The 16924-nt window shown below is 47.3% G+C and overlaps 1 protein-coding gene across 8 annotated transcripts in view; it reads right to left on the minus strand.

Annotated features, from left to right (window-relative positions):
- NCOA1 (nuclear receptor coactivator 1) overlaps window positions 1–16924 on the minus strand; it is a 157588-nt gene that overhangs the window by 92742 nt on the left and 47922 nt on the right. The gene's annotated exons all lie outside the window — the stretch shown is intronic.

Raw genomic sequence — 16924 nt, forward strand, 5'->3', positions numbered from 1 at the left:
GCACTGAGAAATATATGAGTGAAAAGGGGAAGGCATTGGGGAAATGTGGAAAAAACAGGGGAAAACAAGCAAAGAAAGCCACACTCAGGAGCAACTCGGCCCAAAGACTTTCAGCCAATGTCCACAGGCAAATCTTATTCCTAAATGATCCTCTGCTATGCTGAAATCAGACTGCAAGTACCATTTGATTCCAATTCATTTCCTTTATTTTACTTCTAATTTTATCCTGTTCTCCTCCCTTTCTCATTTTTCCACCACTGTACCCATCACTCTTTTGCAGCTTTCCAGGACCAAATTATTTTATTTTTTGTGAGAGCAAAGAAGTCTGGCTTGACTCAATCTGGGTTCATTCAGCAAAATCTGTGTATTTGTTTTTATTCAGGTCACAAGAAGTCCATGCAGGCTCCTTCTCTGCAGCTGACTACAGAACAGTGATGGAGGCTTCGGGAAGACCCTGGTCTCACTGCTGCTGATCAGCCTTACCTCTGGAGTTGGTCAACTGAAATATTCATACATCGAGCTGCAGGTGTCCCTGTTTGTTGCAGGGGAGTTAGACTAGAAGACTTTAAGGGTCTCTTCCAACTCCAATGACTGGCACATCCAAGGAAGGCAAACCCAACGTGTGGTGTCCAGTTCCAACACAGCCAGCACAGACTGGGCAGGCCAGTGCCAACCTCTGGTCCTGGCCTTCCTGGGAAATCCCTACATCCTAATACATTTAAAATTACTATGATCATTACTATTCTAGTATTATTTAGCAGTACACATGCCTCCATGCTTTTCCTAGCCAGATGCTTTCAGCACAAAGCAAATACATGGGTTTGATGGAAGAACATGATCCCAAAGGGATCCAAAGTAAGAGGTCTTCTGAACTGCCAAGTACTATTGCTGATTGATTTATTTATTCGTTCATAAATCCAGTGCTGGATTTCAGCACCGAACCTGATGTCGAGATGCAAGGCTCTTTGGAGTGCACCTAACCTCAGTGAGATTCAGAATTCATGGGCAAACTATAGATGAAAATATTGCACAAAGCACTTCAATAAACAAAAGAAGGACAGAATGATAGAACCACAGAATGGCCTGGGTTGAAAAGGACCTCAAAGATCATCTAGTTTCAAACCCCCTGCCATTGGCAGGGTTGCCAACCACCAGACCAGGCTGCCCATGCAGCAGTTTGCTCACACACCTTTTGTCAGAAGAGCAGTGCATGGAAGAGGCTACAGCCAATTTTAATTTAAGCTGGCTCTTGTCCCAGTTAGTAATTGCTATTTCCAAGCTTTGGGAATCATCTAAGCACTCTGCAATGAGTTACAAGATCATGTGGAAGCTTTCAGAGGCAACAGAATAAGGGGTTTCCATCCATTTGTACACACTGCTAAACAACCCCACAAAACTATAATTGTGTTTTACTGAGACTCAATTGAAGACCAAAAGGAATAGAAAGGTTTCTTATTATGGAGCAACCAGGGGTCCTGCTATATAAAAAAAATTAAAAATCAGAGACATAAGATAATTACTAACTTTCACGCTGATTACTTTATTATCTGTCAAAATACTGTAAAATATATTTTGAGCATTTGTTCCTGATTAAACAGAAATTCAGCACTTCACCAATTCATTGTGAGCCTGTTCTGAGAGGAGCTTGATGTTTCACACACTAAAAGCTCTTTCCTAAAACCCTAATTTTGCTCTAAATATCCCGTAGCAAGATTCCCATTTTTATCTGGGTGTTTTTTTAATGACATACCGTACCTTGAAACGTGCAACAAAGCAAGCTGAGTTTTGTTTATTCTTCTAAGGCCAACTTATCCAAAGCTATAGTCTTAACATTTCACTGGGATCGCCTGATAAAGTCATAGAATCACGGAGTCATTAAGGTTGGAACACACCTTTAAGTCCAACCACCCACTACCATCAGCACTGCCCACTAAACCATGTCCCTGTGGACCACATCTACACGCAATGCAGTCATTTCTGCATCACCTACCAAGAGATGCATAAACTGCAACCTTAGAAGAACAGCAGAAGTGAAACCCCTTGGTTTAGGGTAAGAAGGAACACACTGCACAAGTCAAGCTCCATTTAGATATGAGCATGCCCAGGTCTGTGCAGAGCTCACAGGAGATAGCTTCGTGCTCCCATCGCAGCTGTACAAAGCACCTCCCCCTCTCCTTAATCTAAGCATGTTGTCAACACGGCTAAAGCAAGAGAAATCTGCAAGCATAATTACACCTTGGGACTGCTAACATGACATTCTCTAATAAGTACTCCCCTGAGCATCTGCTGATCTAATAATTGGTGCTAGGAAGTAGCGCGTGCTTATCTGCATGGCGACGAACGTGGTGATAAATGGCAGCAGCGAGGCACCCAGCTGGGGCAGGTACAGGAGAGGGGAAGCACCAAGAGTTGGTCAAACTTTGGGACATCAGTCACAGAGCAACGTGTCTGCTATTTGGCATCTGCTACGTCTGCTATTTGGCACTTTGGACATTAGCAGAAAGGTATGAAAGCAGTCAAAAATCTGTGGCTGCCATTGTCATGCCTGTCTATAGAATAAGTAAATAAATAACATTCCGACCTGATGGGAATTTCAGGAATGGCCATTCTTCCATCACTCAATCAAAATGATGTTTTAATTGAATGTGACAGTGAAAAACATCCTCCAACACAATGGCTGCGGTAAGTAGTCTCCTTTGGGCTTTCTCATCCATTCAAGCCAGGGATGCAAGTACAATTTAAGGTCATCACCGCTTTTATTTCATGTTAGCTCTGGATCTCACTCTGGCATTTTACCAAAAGCCTCCTGAGTGGGACCAGAGGGACTCAGGGTGCCTCCAGCCCCAACCACCCTGTGGTTCTGGGTTGGGATCACACCACTGAATACCTCTTTCGAGCACTATTCGTCGTGACTCTGTCTCTTAGCACTTGGCTGTGGCTCTTTTGGACACAAGAACGAGGTGATTGTCCCATCGCTGCCAGGTTTGGCCTTACTTTTGCTGGAGCATCACTGAAGCTCATTCCCCACTGCCATAAGGCAACCCTCAGGATGAGCTAAACCAGCACTGCGCCTTAAGATCTACTAATTAGTCAGTGGGTGTTAATGCTAAGAGGATCCCTTTGCTGAGTCAAAGAGGGATGGGCTAAAGGAGGAAATTTCCAAGTTTTGGTGGAATGAAGCCCTGTGAAACCCCAGTACAAGTTAATGGTTCCTCAAAGGGAAGCACTGCTTGTGCAAAGTTAGATGTTGCAGGAATGCTGCTGCCTTCCAACCACAAACAGAAGGCTGCTACCTCTCAAAGAAAATGTACAAGAATTAGAGTAAAAACAGCCAGCATACTCTGACACAGTACTAATACATGTGGTTTCTTGATGCATTGTCTTGCCAAAATGGCCACAATTTAGCCCAGACCACACTTCCCTGTGAGCTCAACTGCCTGGTGCCTGCTCTGCCACACACTGAAAAAAGAGCTCCAAGATCATGGACAGGAGAGAGCTGCATGTTCCCTATTTACAACTAACAATAGAAAACAAACAGTATTTTATAGAAACAGACATTAGAAAAATGTCTTGTGCCTCAGGCCCTGTGGAACGAATACAGAAAAACTTCCCCTTCCATTGTGAGCTAAAGTGGTCTGCAGCTTTCAGGTTGGTCTTGCTGCAGAGAAGAACAAGGCAAGCATCCCATCCCACCACATCCAACCCAACTCATCCCAACCCATCCCACTGCATTCAACCCAACTCATCCCAACCCATCCCACCGCATCCAACCCAATTCATCCCAACCCCATCCCACCACATCCAACCGAACTCATCCCAACCCCATCCGAAATGCTCTGGGTCCCTCCACCCACAGTAATGTTGGGAAGAGGCCACCACCATCTTGTGTTCCATTGAGGTCAACCCAAAACTCCAGCTGTGTCAGGAACGTTTCTCTGGACGTTGCTACCCTATTCTCCTGGAAATGCCTTCCTGTCCTCTGGAGACAGAAACTTGACCAATTCCTGCAGACACTCAAGGTCAAGCCGGATGGAGCTCTGAGCACTGATGGAGCTGTAGTGTCTCTGTTCACTGCAAGGAGCGGCACCAGATGGCCTTTAAAGGTCCCTTCCAACTCAAACAATTCTACGGTTCTGTAAGTCTTCCAAAACTAGGAGTGCTGGTGACACCTCTGAGCAGAAAAACCCTTGTACCCAAACTCTGCTGTCTGCAGTTCTTCCTCACAAGAGAACTGAAGACAAACTCTTCTCCCTCCTCCAGACCATCCTATTTTAGAAGCTGTTTGCTCAAAGCAGGACACAAGGATGATATTGGCTCCCCAGGCCACTTTGAGCAAGCTTGAGACAGCGGCATTAAGGAAATGGTATGGAGACCATTAATGAAAAAAAAAAAGTGTGTGACAAACCCAGGAAGTTGCTGTGCCTGCCCGCGGGTACAGAGTATGGATACAACTGAGATCTCATACTCAGATGCAAATAAAGCTCTGCTATTCTGACAAGGAAAAAGAATACAGACGTAGAACAAAACCAGGAAGAGAATTTAGGCTCCTTGCCCGAGATCAAGTATTATCTGTGGTAAAGTAAATTTCTGACCCTAAATTAATGCAATCTAATCTCTAGATAACATCTGACTCCCTATAGGACAGCATGCAGCAATATCCTGCCCTTAAATGCCAGCCTGCTAGAAACAAGAACTGCCACCACGCTCTCAAGCACCACATAGAAGCTCAAAGCACAAAAATGAATCACAGCAGGAAGGAAAACCTTAGCGGCTCGATGCAGCATTAATTACTGCTTCTTGCTCCCAAGAAGTAACCTCAGAGAGCAATGGAAGTGCTGCGTGTGGCCCTGGGAGCAGCAGTGGGGTCACAGCCCAGTAGGATCATTTCACCAGCACTCACCAGCCTGACACCAAACGATGCTAAGCAGGCTCCACAGGGCTGCATGGGAAGCTACCAATACTCTGTACCTTTGGAAAGAAATTCAGAGCACCCGTGAGCGAGGCCAGACCTCCAGCTTCAAGTCTAGTCCGTGCACAAGTAACGTTCACCACTATTTGCAAGAAATTTGCAGCTCCACAGTGAAGTGAAAGCATAAGGCATGCACAACTTGGGTTGTGCTATTTATAATGAGGTCTGCCAGCACTGACAGCACTTTACAGCTCAACAGGAATACTGAAATGCACGTCTGCAGAGCTAACAGTACATCAGCAAGAGAAGCACGTGCACTTCCTTTCACCAAACTCAAAGCAAGCACAGTGCCCTCGCCCAGTTCTCCTTGGGTTTTGCGTGGCGTAGCTTGCAGGGCATCCTGGAGATGGAAACTGTGCGTGACTTCTTCATAAAGGCACTTCCTCACATAAGTGCTGTGCAAAAATAAAATTTTAAAAAATTGCTCAGTGCTACAATTGTGATTTTGCAAGGCACCTCCAAGCTCTCTGAGCTACCCAGCTACTAAGTGCACATAAAGGCAATGCGTTTTAGATTAGAGGGGAATGGGCAGCACGGATGCGGGTGCTGCTGGGAGACCTACACTGTTCCTCATTCCCACAGGATGCTCCTCATTCCCATAGGATGCTACTTGGTCCCACAGGATGCTCCTCATTCCCATAGGATGCTGCTCAGTCCTACAGGACGCTCCGCATTTCCACTGGATGCTCCTCAGCCCCACAGGATGCTCTGCTGGTCCATCACACTCCAACCCTGGCACCGTCCACCTGAAACCCAGCTGTTACTCAAAGCCCGAGCTGCCAAGTCCTATTCCATCCATAACAACTACAAAGCCACGTTTTTTAAAACTCCATCTACCTACGACAGTTTTTTCTCAATTATCTATCCTCTTCCTGACTGCTCACTCCCATTCAGCTGCATTCAAGCAATGCGTTGGAGGAACAAAAGGATTTTAAAGGGCTTCCATCTGCTTTCCAGAAAGACCTGTCCTTAGAACCCACCCCGAGCCCGCATCATGTGCCAATACCACTTTGTGTTTTGGAGTGCTGGGGCAGCTTTTCAGCAGTAGTTATCCAACACATCATTCCTTTTTGCTTTACCATAGAAAGTCAGATCTGCTTTTCCATTATGTAATTCCTACATACACTCTCCTTTAGGCTTTTCTCCTTGAAGCGAGCTGCAGAGAGCTCCTGTAACGTTAGCTCTGCAACAAAGGCATCTGCAGGAGGAAGCTTGCAAAACTCAAAGTTCAGGAGGACCCAGTGGGAGATGCTCCAAAAGAAAAAGCTGTTAATTTGTTGGCAGGGAAAATCAGACAGGGTTTCATTTTGTACCCACATTTCCTATACATTGCCTCTGGAATAAACACAAACATCCCGAGCTGCTTTGTTTCACCTCTCACAAACCATATCCTTGCTACAAGGAACTGCAGAAAAATTATGCACCAGGTACCTACTATCTTGTGCCCTAGATACAGAGGGTGTGTTAAAAAAAGAAAGAGTGGTGATCAATTATATTTAAATAGGGAGGGAAAGGGCAATCTCATGCTGCTGAAATGGGTGTGAGCGCATCTTGGTAAAGGGAAAATGGAGTCTTCTGTAAGGAGCGCGTGGACGCAACGGCACAGAGGAATGGAGAAACCAGGAGGGGTCAGGGAGCTCAGCTCCCCCATGGAGTAATGTGAGGAGAAACTAATTAAAAAGCACAGGCCATGGGGAGCTCCAGCAGGCAAGGGCTGCAGAAACAAGACCACAGCGCTGCTATTAAATCACAGATATTAATAGTGGCTCTGCTAAAATGGAGGGCACTGATGACTTTGCTCCCTCCGTGGGAGGGAGCCTTCAGCTGGTGGCATCTCGTGAGCAAAGGCATCATGTCTGCAACCGGTTTGAGGTGTGGGTGGAAAGCACAAACCTCCTTCTTGCCAGCAAGCTGGGCTCCCCTGGAACCCAAATACCCCTGGAGGGCCGTGCTGTGCTGCACCCTGCACAGCTGTACCTACAGAACCTGCCTATGGCTACCAAGGACAGTGCCGGTGGCAATAGGTGACATTGCCATGCCTGGAGGCCACGTGCAATGCAACAAACCACACGTTAGAGAGGCGAAATGACATTAAAATCCTTTTCCAACCCTACTCGGCAGCCCTTAAAACAAAGCATTTCCATAGCACAAAAACAGGCAAGCGCCTGAGAAAAGGCAGCATAAAAGCTGGGCTGCTCCACATCACGCTTCCCAAAAGTAGGACATCTTTTGAAAGGCGTAGGATTGCACAAAGGTGACAAAGGGCTGCGAGCTATAAGTAACCCCGTGCCACTTCTGCTGAATTCTCCCCTAAAATACTTCACTGTAACAGAGCTCCAGAGACACAGCTTCTTGCTTTGTCCAACCAATCAGTAATCATCACTAACGAATTAAGCAGCTCCCAAAAGTGCAGGAATGCAAGCAGAAGTCCCAATTTTTTTAAAGAAAATTTCACCTGGGGGAAAAAGGAAAAAAAAAAAAATAGGAAGAAAAACCTACCTGGCTACAAACTCCCAGCCCAGCACCACGGGAATTTGGTAGAACATAAAGCATCTTACAGCACAGACTGCAAAAACTGAAGGCCAGGTTAGGTAACAAAACTTGTGCACATGGTAACAAACATATTCTTTGTGTAACTGTGAAGTCAGCACTGCAAATACATTTCTGCAACAAAGTGCTGAGGTCACTAGCACCATTTTTTGAAAAGGGAAGATGCAACTTGCTGGGGAAAAAAAAAAAGAAAAAAAAAGAAAAGAAAAAAAAGAAAAGTATTTACTAAGCCATTAAAGAAAGAGCAAAAATGATCAGCTCACAAGGATCTGTGAGTGCACATGGGGCTGAGTTTCACGAGCCAAGTGCACGCAATGCCTACAGCTGCTCCAACTACACCATCAATACAAGGGCTCCAGCACTTCAGCATGAAGTTGACCCTGGTGCAAGGATGCACCGCAAGGATGCGGCTTGTTTTCTACTGATGCCATCACACTGTTACATAAGGAACAGTTCTCCTTCCCTTCCATTATTAAAGCTTGAGCAAACGAAGCCACACAAAGGCTCAGGTGCAGCACGGTGCTATGGGGGCAGCAGGACTGGGGCTGCCAAAGCTGGATGATGGAGGATGGATGCACAGAATCATAGCATCACGGAATAGTTTGAGTTGGAAGGGACCCTTGAAGGCCATCTGTCCCACTCCCTGCACTGAACAGGGACACCCACAGCTCCATCAGTGCTCAGAGCCCATCCAGCCTGACATTGGCTGTCTGCAGGGACATCCACAACCTCTCTGGGCAACTCACTTCCTTAATTCTGTCAATATTCCACACATTGGGGGGGCTCTCTTTGAAAGATACACAAGTCAGGGTATTTGATGAAGTCATGCAGATAGGAGGAGGGAAGCATCCAACGTATTTTCCAGAAATGCTGCACCATCAAAATACAAAATAAGAGTAATTTCACTGGTAAGTCTCAACTCCCATCCTTGTGTCACAGCTATCACTTCCTCCGCTGACTTCCCATAGAAACAGCAAAGAATTAGGCAGGTGTGTGTATTCTTTATTTCCATCCTGCTGGCAGCTTTGGGATGGGAACACCTAGCAGTTCTAGAAGGAAGCTCCCATGACATCTGCAGGACGAGCAGCCGAGGTGGGTGCCCCTCGTGCACCTCACAGCAGAAGTTCCATCAGCTGCCAGGAGATATTTATCAGGCTGCTAATGAGTTAATTAAAATTTTTAACAAGATTTCAGTACTTACTGAAATTATTTACCCCATGTTGCATAGTCACAGCGCTGACAATAGGTGGTAAGTGGTACACACTGAGTTTTATTCTTTTTCATGACTATCCACTTGTCTGTGAATGCTCTCATCATTGCTAACAGCTGTAAAATCTATCTGTCCTTCATATTTAACATGCAAAATAGCTGCTGGATTGCTTCTACCCTGTCATTCATCCATTATTACCCCATCATTTGCACAGACCACCGCAGCATCCAAAACCCAGACTCAGTGCATCGACAGGAACAGGGTGGGAAAGGTCTGAAGGAAAGAACAAGCAAGCAGCATCTAATTGTAATGAAGCACAGGGATATGATAGGATTAGCATTGTGTTTTGCAGCGCTGCCATTCCTCATGGCACGTTCATAAATAATGTGCTTACATGAACTAGAGAAGCTCCCTCCCCATTCCTCCATCAGCCAGGAGACTGCTGCACAGCTGTATTTCCATCTAAAGATAGATGGAGTCTGGAGAAATCTAGAGCAAAGGGAGCCCATTTGTGACATTATCCTATTATATTTAAGAAAAAATGCTCCAGCTGTATCTGTATATCATCACTCTGACATGAGCTTGGTCTCTAATTACTTGTTTTTATGAATTAAAGACAAAGGAGAGAGGGATGAAAGATGAGATCACAGAATGTGGGGAGACAGTTTTAAACTAAAAGAAGAGAGATTTAGGTTAGATGTTAGGTGGAAATTCTGTACTCAGAGGGTGGTGAGGCCCTGGCACTGCTGCCCAGCAAGCTGTGGATGCCCCATCCATGGCAGTTCCCAAGGCCATGGGTGGGCCCTGGGCAGCCCCAAAAGGAGGTGTTCCCATGGCAGAGGTTGGGACTGGGTGAGCTTGAAGGTCCCTTCCAACCCAAACCATTCAACGAATCCAAGAGATGACAAACACGGGGAGTTCTGAGGAGCCCTACTGCTCACCCTGCAACAACTTCCTGCAACTCTGCTCTGTCTGCAATCCTTCAGTGCTTCCCACTTCCTACAGCTGGCTGCCCTCAAGAAACACACAGCGAAGGAGCACACTCACTTATGCTGCAATAAAGAGAAACTTCATGAAATTCAACCGCTGACCACTTACATGACCACTAAACATATCTTGCCTTGCTACACGAGAGTTTTTTCTATGCCCCAACGATGGCAATGTATGGATCTGGGTGGCACGCCCAATAAACTTCCACAAATTCCTATTTACAGCATCCTTCCTTTGCCAAGAGCCACATTCCTGCTGTGCAGAAGTTATGCATTTAAAGGGCTTGGAGACACGGAGCACATCACAGGAGGATGTCTCTCCCCTCGCCCCCTTTCCACTCCTCCCATTCCAGTTCCATGGGCAGAAGTTCCATTCCAAAGCCCCCATACAGAAGCACAGAATGTCCTGAGTTGGAAGGGACTCACAAGGAACATAGAATCACAGAATCACAGAATGGCCTGGGTTGAGTCTCTTTTCAGTGGTACGTGGAGACAGGACGAGGGGAAACGGACATAAGCTGCAGCATAGGAAGTTTTACACGAATGTGCGTAAGAACTTCTTCACGGTGAGGTGACGGAGCACTGGAACAGGCTGCCCAGGGGGGTTGTGGAGTCTCCTTCTCTGGAGATATTCAAGTCTCGCCTGGACGCCTACCTGTGCGACCTGGTGTAGGGAACCTGCTTTGGCAGGGGGTTGGTCTCGATGATCTCTAGAGGTCCCTTCCTACCCCTACAATTCTGTGATTCTGTGATTCTGTGAAAAGGACCACAATGCTCATCCAGTTCCAACCCCCTGCTATGTGCAGGTCTCCAACCAGCAGACCAGGCTGCCCAGAGCCACATCCAGCCTGGCCTTGAATGCCTGCAGGGATGGGGCATCCACAGCCTCCTTGGGCAACCTGGTCCAGTGCCTCACCACCCTCTGGGGGAAAAACGTCCTCCTAAGATCCAACCTAAACCTCCGTGTCTCAGTTTAACACCATTCCCCCTTGTCCTATCACCATCCACCCTCACAAACAGCCGTTCCCCTTCCTGTTTCTGTGCTCCCTTCAAGTACTGGAAGGCCACAATGACGTCTCCCTGGATCCTTCTCTTCTCCAAGCTAAACAAGCCCAGTTCCCTCAACCTTTCCTCACAGGAGAGGTGCTCCAGCCCTCTGACCATCTCAGTGCCCTCCTCTGGACCCGCTCCAAGAGCTCCACGTCCTTCCTGTACTGGGGGCCCCAGGCCTGGATGCAGCACTGCAGATGGGGCCAACATAGAGTCCAACTATTGGATAACAATCACCTGTCCATAACACGTCTGCTCAGTTTTATATTTATTTTCAACCTCATCCAGATCTTGAATGACCTTTTCCCGCGCATTGATTTCCTTTGTTGCTCTTTCATTTGGGTAATTATGGGTTTTGAAATGCCCATTCAGATTTTCATTGAGTTTGTTGTAGGTTTTCGTTAATCCTTCCACTCGAAGCCTGCGGTTTTCCCAATTTTCTACCTCCAGACCGCTTCCTATTAGAGCTGCCACAACCATAGAGCTCCTCTGAATACGTTCCTGTTGCTCTCAGAATTTTATTCCGATATCTTAATAAAAGATTTTCCCTTCATTTGTTATACATTCCGGGAGACACAGAAACTGCTCGACCGTATAAATCCAAAGCTAAAAGACATACAATCCATCTGATATCCTGTTACTTTGTTATTAAAATTTGCTAATTAGTTTGCCTTTCCGCTCTTCACACTTGGGCTTAAGACAGCAGAGAATTTCCCCACAGATAGGACTGGTCCCCTCTTAACAAACCATTCACGCTTCTAAGAGGAAGATGCTTCCTCCCAGGTGACGTTTGGATACGAACTGTAACAAGCAACGGGGCAATTTTCCTTTGATTCTGAATTTCATTTTAACTTCTCAAAATATATTTTAATATACATACCGCAACTCATCTGTAGCTGGGATTTGTGATGGCTCCATTAAACAAATGTATGCCTTTCATTGTATAAAGAACAAGGTAAAGGGAGCACATTAAAGCCTGGGCTTTATGGACCTCGGGAGACTATGGAAATCTGCAAGGGGAGGCTGAGGTCCTCAAGGAAATGAAAGCAAAAAGCACTGATGAGGAGTCTGCAATAACACCTGTGCCTCTTTGCAACAGCCAACGCTCCCCTAGCCCCTAACTCAGCATTCTCAAAGAGAAGCAAATATCAGGAAGAGAGCAAGTGATGGGAATACACAGGGAAAAAGGATATTTGAAAAGCATTGGTTACCTTCTCACCTATAGGCAAGAGTTCCTGTGAATGGGCTACAGCAGCGCCAAAGCCCCAGCTGAGAGCCATCCCACTGCACTGCTGAAGCCAGCAATTTCTCCACGCCCTCTGTGGATGTTGAATTCCACCTCGTGTTGGACACAGCCAGCAGCACGCCTGGATTTACTAAGCATCATCCGAAGTGCCGGCACGGCAGGGCAAGGACAGCACACGGCAGAGGAACGCGTAGCAAAGAGGAACAGAATTCACATTTGCATCCCTAATCACCAGGATTCCATGGGCGGTGTGCCCCTACCACTCGTCTGTCAGGAAAATTATTTACCAGCATTTCTGGTTCTTGGAACGTACGACTGCAGATGACGCCACTGTCTCAGCTCCCAACCTGACTCACCGGTAAATAACCACCACTGAAACCCATACTTGGGCAGAACGGCCAGGAAATGCTTCACATTTTGGCCCCTTCTCCCACCTCCTCCACACGGATGCAGCAGCTCCCTGCAATCTGAAAGAAGGTGTGATGGCAGCATGAATGTCTGAGCATTTTAAGTGCAGCCCTTCTGCTGCAAACAGCAGGAGCAGAGCTGGGCACTGAGCAAAGTGTACGCAAGCAGCTCGTCAAGGAAGTAAAAACAACAGAGAAACTCCTCTCGCTTGTTGTCAGCCAAGCAGTGGGTTTGGGGTTTTGTGTTCATCTTTTGAAAGTTTACCAGAAACAGATCTAACTCGCCCTGAATTATTGACAAGTGGTTACACGACTTACATCAGCGCTACGAAATGATTTTAGTGGTGAACGGGGGAAAAAGAAAACAGCCTCTAACTGAAGGCACGAGTACTCCTTACTGAGGGTTTAACTCTTCTCAAATTTTCCTCTTTCAAAGAAGGATCAAAAGCACCGAAATAAACACAAAGGCGCTTCTAAGCAGGTTTATTTGTTATTTCTTGAAGATAAAAGGATGCCTCTCCAGGTATCCTGCTGTGCCACATCTTCCAGCAAAGCTGTTGCACAGAGCAAGGGGAGGGGAGGCATCCTGAAGGCCCTGTGCTCCCCTTCCATATATCCTCACCCCTTCCAAAAGAGCCCAGAACCTCAGAGTGGCAAGAGAAAAGCTCTCCCAGATGGAGACAATCCCAGTGTGCCTTGGGGATGTGTCATCCCAGCAGGACATGCGCTCACCTAGTTTGTGTTACTTTAACATGCCTCAAAAGAAGGGAGGCAGAGAGGTGTGGGGGGGGGTGTACCATCTGCTCTGCCCTTGTGAGGCCCCAGCTGGAGTACCGCATCCAGGCCTGGGGCCTCCACTACAGGAGAGATGCAGAGCTGTTGGAGCAGGCCCAGAGGAGGGCTGCAAGGATGATTAAAGAGCTGGAGCACCTCTCCTTTGAAGACAGGCTGAGGGAGCTGGGCTTGTTCAGCTTGGAGAAGGCTGTGAGGAGACCTCACTGTGACCTTCCAGGACCTGAAGGGAGCTTGTGAGCAGGAAGGGGACTGATTTTTTACACGGTCTGAAAGAGAGAGGACAAGTGGAAACAGCTTTAAACTAAAAATGGAAATTCAGATTAGATGTTAGGAGTAAATTCTTTACTCAGAGGGCGGTGAGGCCCCAGCACTGCTGCCCAGAGCTGTGGGTGCCCCATCCCTCGAGGTGCTCAAGGCCACATGATGGCCTTGGGCAGCCTGAGCTGATGGGGGGCACCCAGCCCATAGCAGGGGAGTCAGAACTGGATGATCTTTAAGGTCCCTTCCAACCCAAGCCATTCTGTGATTCTCTGGTCTTTTCCTTAAACTTTTCCATGCTGAGCTCCACATGATCCAACCAATCACTGGGTAATGCTGGAACAGAAGAAAAGCAAAATTTCTAACAGAGAGAACTGGTCCCATACCAAAGAGGTGCCCTTGAGAGTGTCAGTGACGTAGCTAACAGCACCAACAAAGAGCTACCAGAATAGCTGAAACAATGGGAGAAAATAAATCGGTACCGCTTTATAACCTTCTAGCCACAGGAAGGGCTTGTGCAGCAAATACTGCATTAGGCAAAGAACAGCAAATCGTTAAGCCCTGAAAACGCACAGGCTCACTTGAGTGTGGTTTTCAATTAAATGATACATCATCTTTGTTGCCCAGGAAGCAGAGATTCCTTGAGGGCAGCAGAGAACCCAGCAGACTAAAAAGCCATTAAGATGCCCGGCATCATTTCCCGTCCCTGCTGGATGCTGACTGTGATCCCATTCAGCCCATGCAGCAGTGTGTTTCCAGCCCATCCCCTCAGCACCGCCGGCCCTACCTGCACGAGGGACCATGAATTCAGCTTCACAGACCACCAAGAAGGATAAATATTTGTATGGAGGCTGCAGTGATGCACAGGTCACGGTGAGCTGATGGCTACAGAAGCGGCTTCAGCACTGGGTGATGCTCCCATTGCAGCACTGTGTGCAAAAGGGACCCTGGCTGGGACTTCGTGACATCAGTGGTGACAGCAGCAGGACGGTGACATCGCAGACCTGCAGCAGGTGTGTGAGTACGGCCAAAGAACTACCTGGGTCTGAGCAAAAACTGTACGATGACAAACCCCTTACTTAGACATGAGGCACTGGCACAGGTTGCCAGAGAGATGGTGGGTGCCCCATCCCTGCAGACACCCAGGATCAGGTTGGATGGGGCTCTGAGCACTGATGGAGCTGTGGGTGACCCTGTTTGCTGCAGGCAGGGGGACCAGTTGGCCTTTAAAGGTCCCTTTCAACTCAAATGATTTTATGATTCTAAGTTTAAACTTTGTACCTCTTCTATGAGATAAGCGCCCCAAATACTTCCTGCGTAAATACAGCACCCAACCTGACTGTTGAACTATTGGGGGCTGGAATCATTAAGGTCCCTCCCAACCCAAGCCATCCTATCATTTACAAGTGAAAACGAGAGCACCTGACAGTATTTTAGGATTTTAACAAAGGAACAGAAAAAGCCCTCAGATGTGAAACTACAACCAGCTCCCATAGTAGCACCGTTCTTCCTTCACTTCTTACAGAAGAGCCAAAGTCACCAGCAGACACCTCAAATCCCATGAACTCCTTCCTAAAAGCTTTTGTCTGCAGCACTGCTTGGACACCTCTGCAACAGGTACCACAAACAGCCAGCAACAGGGACAAACCTGGGAGCTGCTCTTTCCACAGGGCTGCAAACATCTCTGTTTCCATCAGCAGGGCTCAAACAACATCCCTCTCTGAACCTACCCAGAAAGGAGAGTGCTGTCGCTGCCGGCTCTGCCATCGCCCTCCTGTTCCCAATGGTAACCAGAGGCTGCTTCTCCTGCAAACATCTCACCAGAGAGATGCTTTGTGAAGTGCTGCAACGCTTGAAAACTTTGTTAACAGCAGGAAATCTATTTAAAGTGGAATGAATATAATCATTAAGGAATAAAGAGGGAGTTTCAACACGGCAAAGACCTAGGGCTAGGGCGGGGAGGCAGTGGCTCCACTAGCTATTTACAGTTTTACATCTCGAAGTCCCATCGCAGGATAATGGGAAAGGGAACTCCAGCAGATCAAACTAACTTAATACAAAGCCAAAATGTCCCATTTGCTAGAGGAAAGAATGAAATTTAACACGGTAGGTAGGGGAAAAAAGAGAAAAGGAAACAGATGGGAGGTGCCAGGTGGGAGGAAGGCTGTGCTCCCCACACACATAATTCCAGGGGCTACTTTCTCAGCTACTAAATTAGGGGAAATCCAGAGCACCTCAATTACAACCCACCTGGAGCCCTTCCTCCCCACAGCACACCCCACAAATGGGAATTTAGCCTTTCCCCTGGCTGGGCTGCAGCTGCAATGCTGATGTTCGAGGCTGTCTCAACTCAAGCACGCGTTGTCTGTTCTCAGTGCTTGGGGATATAGCTGGGGGAAAAAAGGGAAAAAAGCAGAGGCAACCCACCCCTACAAACCGAGCTGCAAGGTCACCCTGCCACAGGCTGGATCTGCTCAGGTGCTGGAGAGAAAAATAAAGAAATCTCAAGAGCAGCAGGAGCTCCGGTTTTTTGTTTGCTTGCGATATGGCTGCCCCACTTCCAATCAAAAAGTACCTGTTATGCACAGAGGGAAAGGTGAGCTTTTTGTGGTGAAAAACCCTGAATTCACCCGTTTGTTAATCAGACGAGTTCGCCAGCATAGCTTAATCATTAACCAGAAGCAGTGCTCCCAGCGTTGGCTCCTCGATGTTTAAGAGATGTGTGGGGACTGATGGTGACAATGTGTGACACCAACACGATGACACTGTCACAGCCAAGCCTAACTCCTGCCACTGTCCCACCCCGTGGAGGCAGAGTCAAGCTCAGGACCGCTTTCTGCTTTCCACTGCTCTCCAGCCAGACTCAGGTCCCACTCCAAAGCATTGGCAGCTCGCTCAGAAGGAGAATTATGGTACCAGCAATATAAAAGTCCATCAGATAAAAGCAGCCATAGTGATGCATGTCATTTCTGCACTAGTTAGAGCCAAGTGCCCGGTGCAATTCAGAGGATTCCCACTCCTGGTCTACAGGAACAAGCACTCCCAGCTGTGCAGGGGAGAAGCTGTGGACCCACAGCAGCTGCAGCCAGCCCAGCCTCTCACTGCCTCTTGCTTTTACCATTCCGTTCATTTCTAAATATATTCTACTGTCTTTCCAAATTACCATTCCATTACAACAATTTTCCTTGAAGATATTGCTGGCTGTGGGCAAACCACAGGAGTGTTCAGGTTGTTACATGCATCAACTAGTTAAGTGCTACGAGGACGCTGAGCGCACACTTCTTGCTCTCCAAGTTGCATTAACCCTCACTCTGATCTCCCAGGTTTGGGGCTTATAGAATCCTCAAGTTCTGGACTCAGGTCACCTGCTCAGAAGCCATGAGCACCACAAGCCACCTCACAATGTAACCCTTGCACACCTCATCTCACTCTTCAGCACAAACCCTCTGC

The sequence above is a fragment of the Meleagris gallopavo genome, chromosome 2, assembly GCF_905368555.1.
Source record: "Meleagris gallopavo chromosome 2, MGAL_WU_HG_1.1, whole genome shotgun sequence".
Classification (NCBI taxonomy): domain Eukaryota; kingdom Metazoa; phylum Chordata; class Aves; order Galliformes; family Phasianidae; genus Meleagris; species Meleagris gallopavo.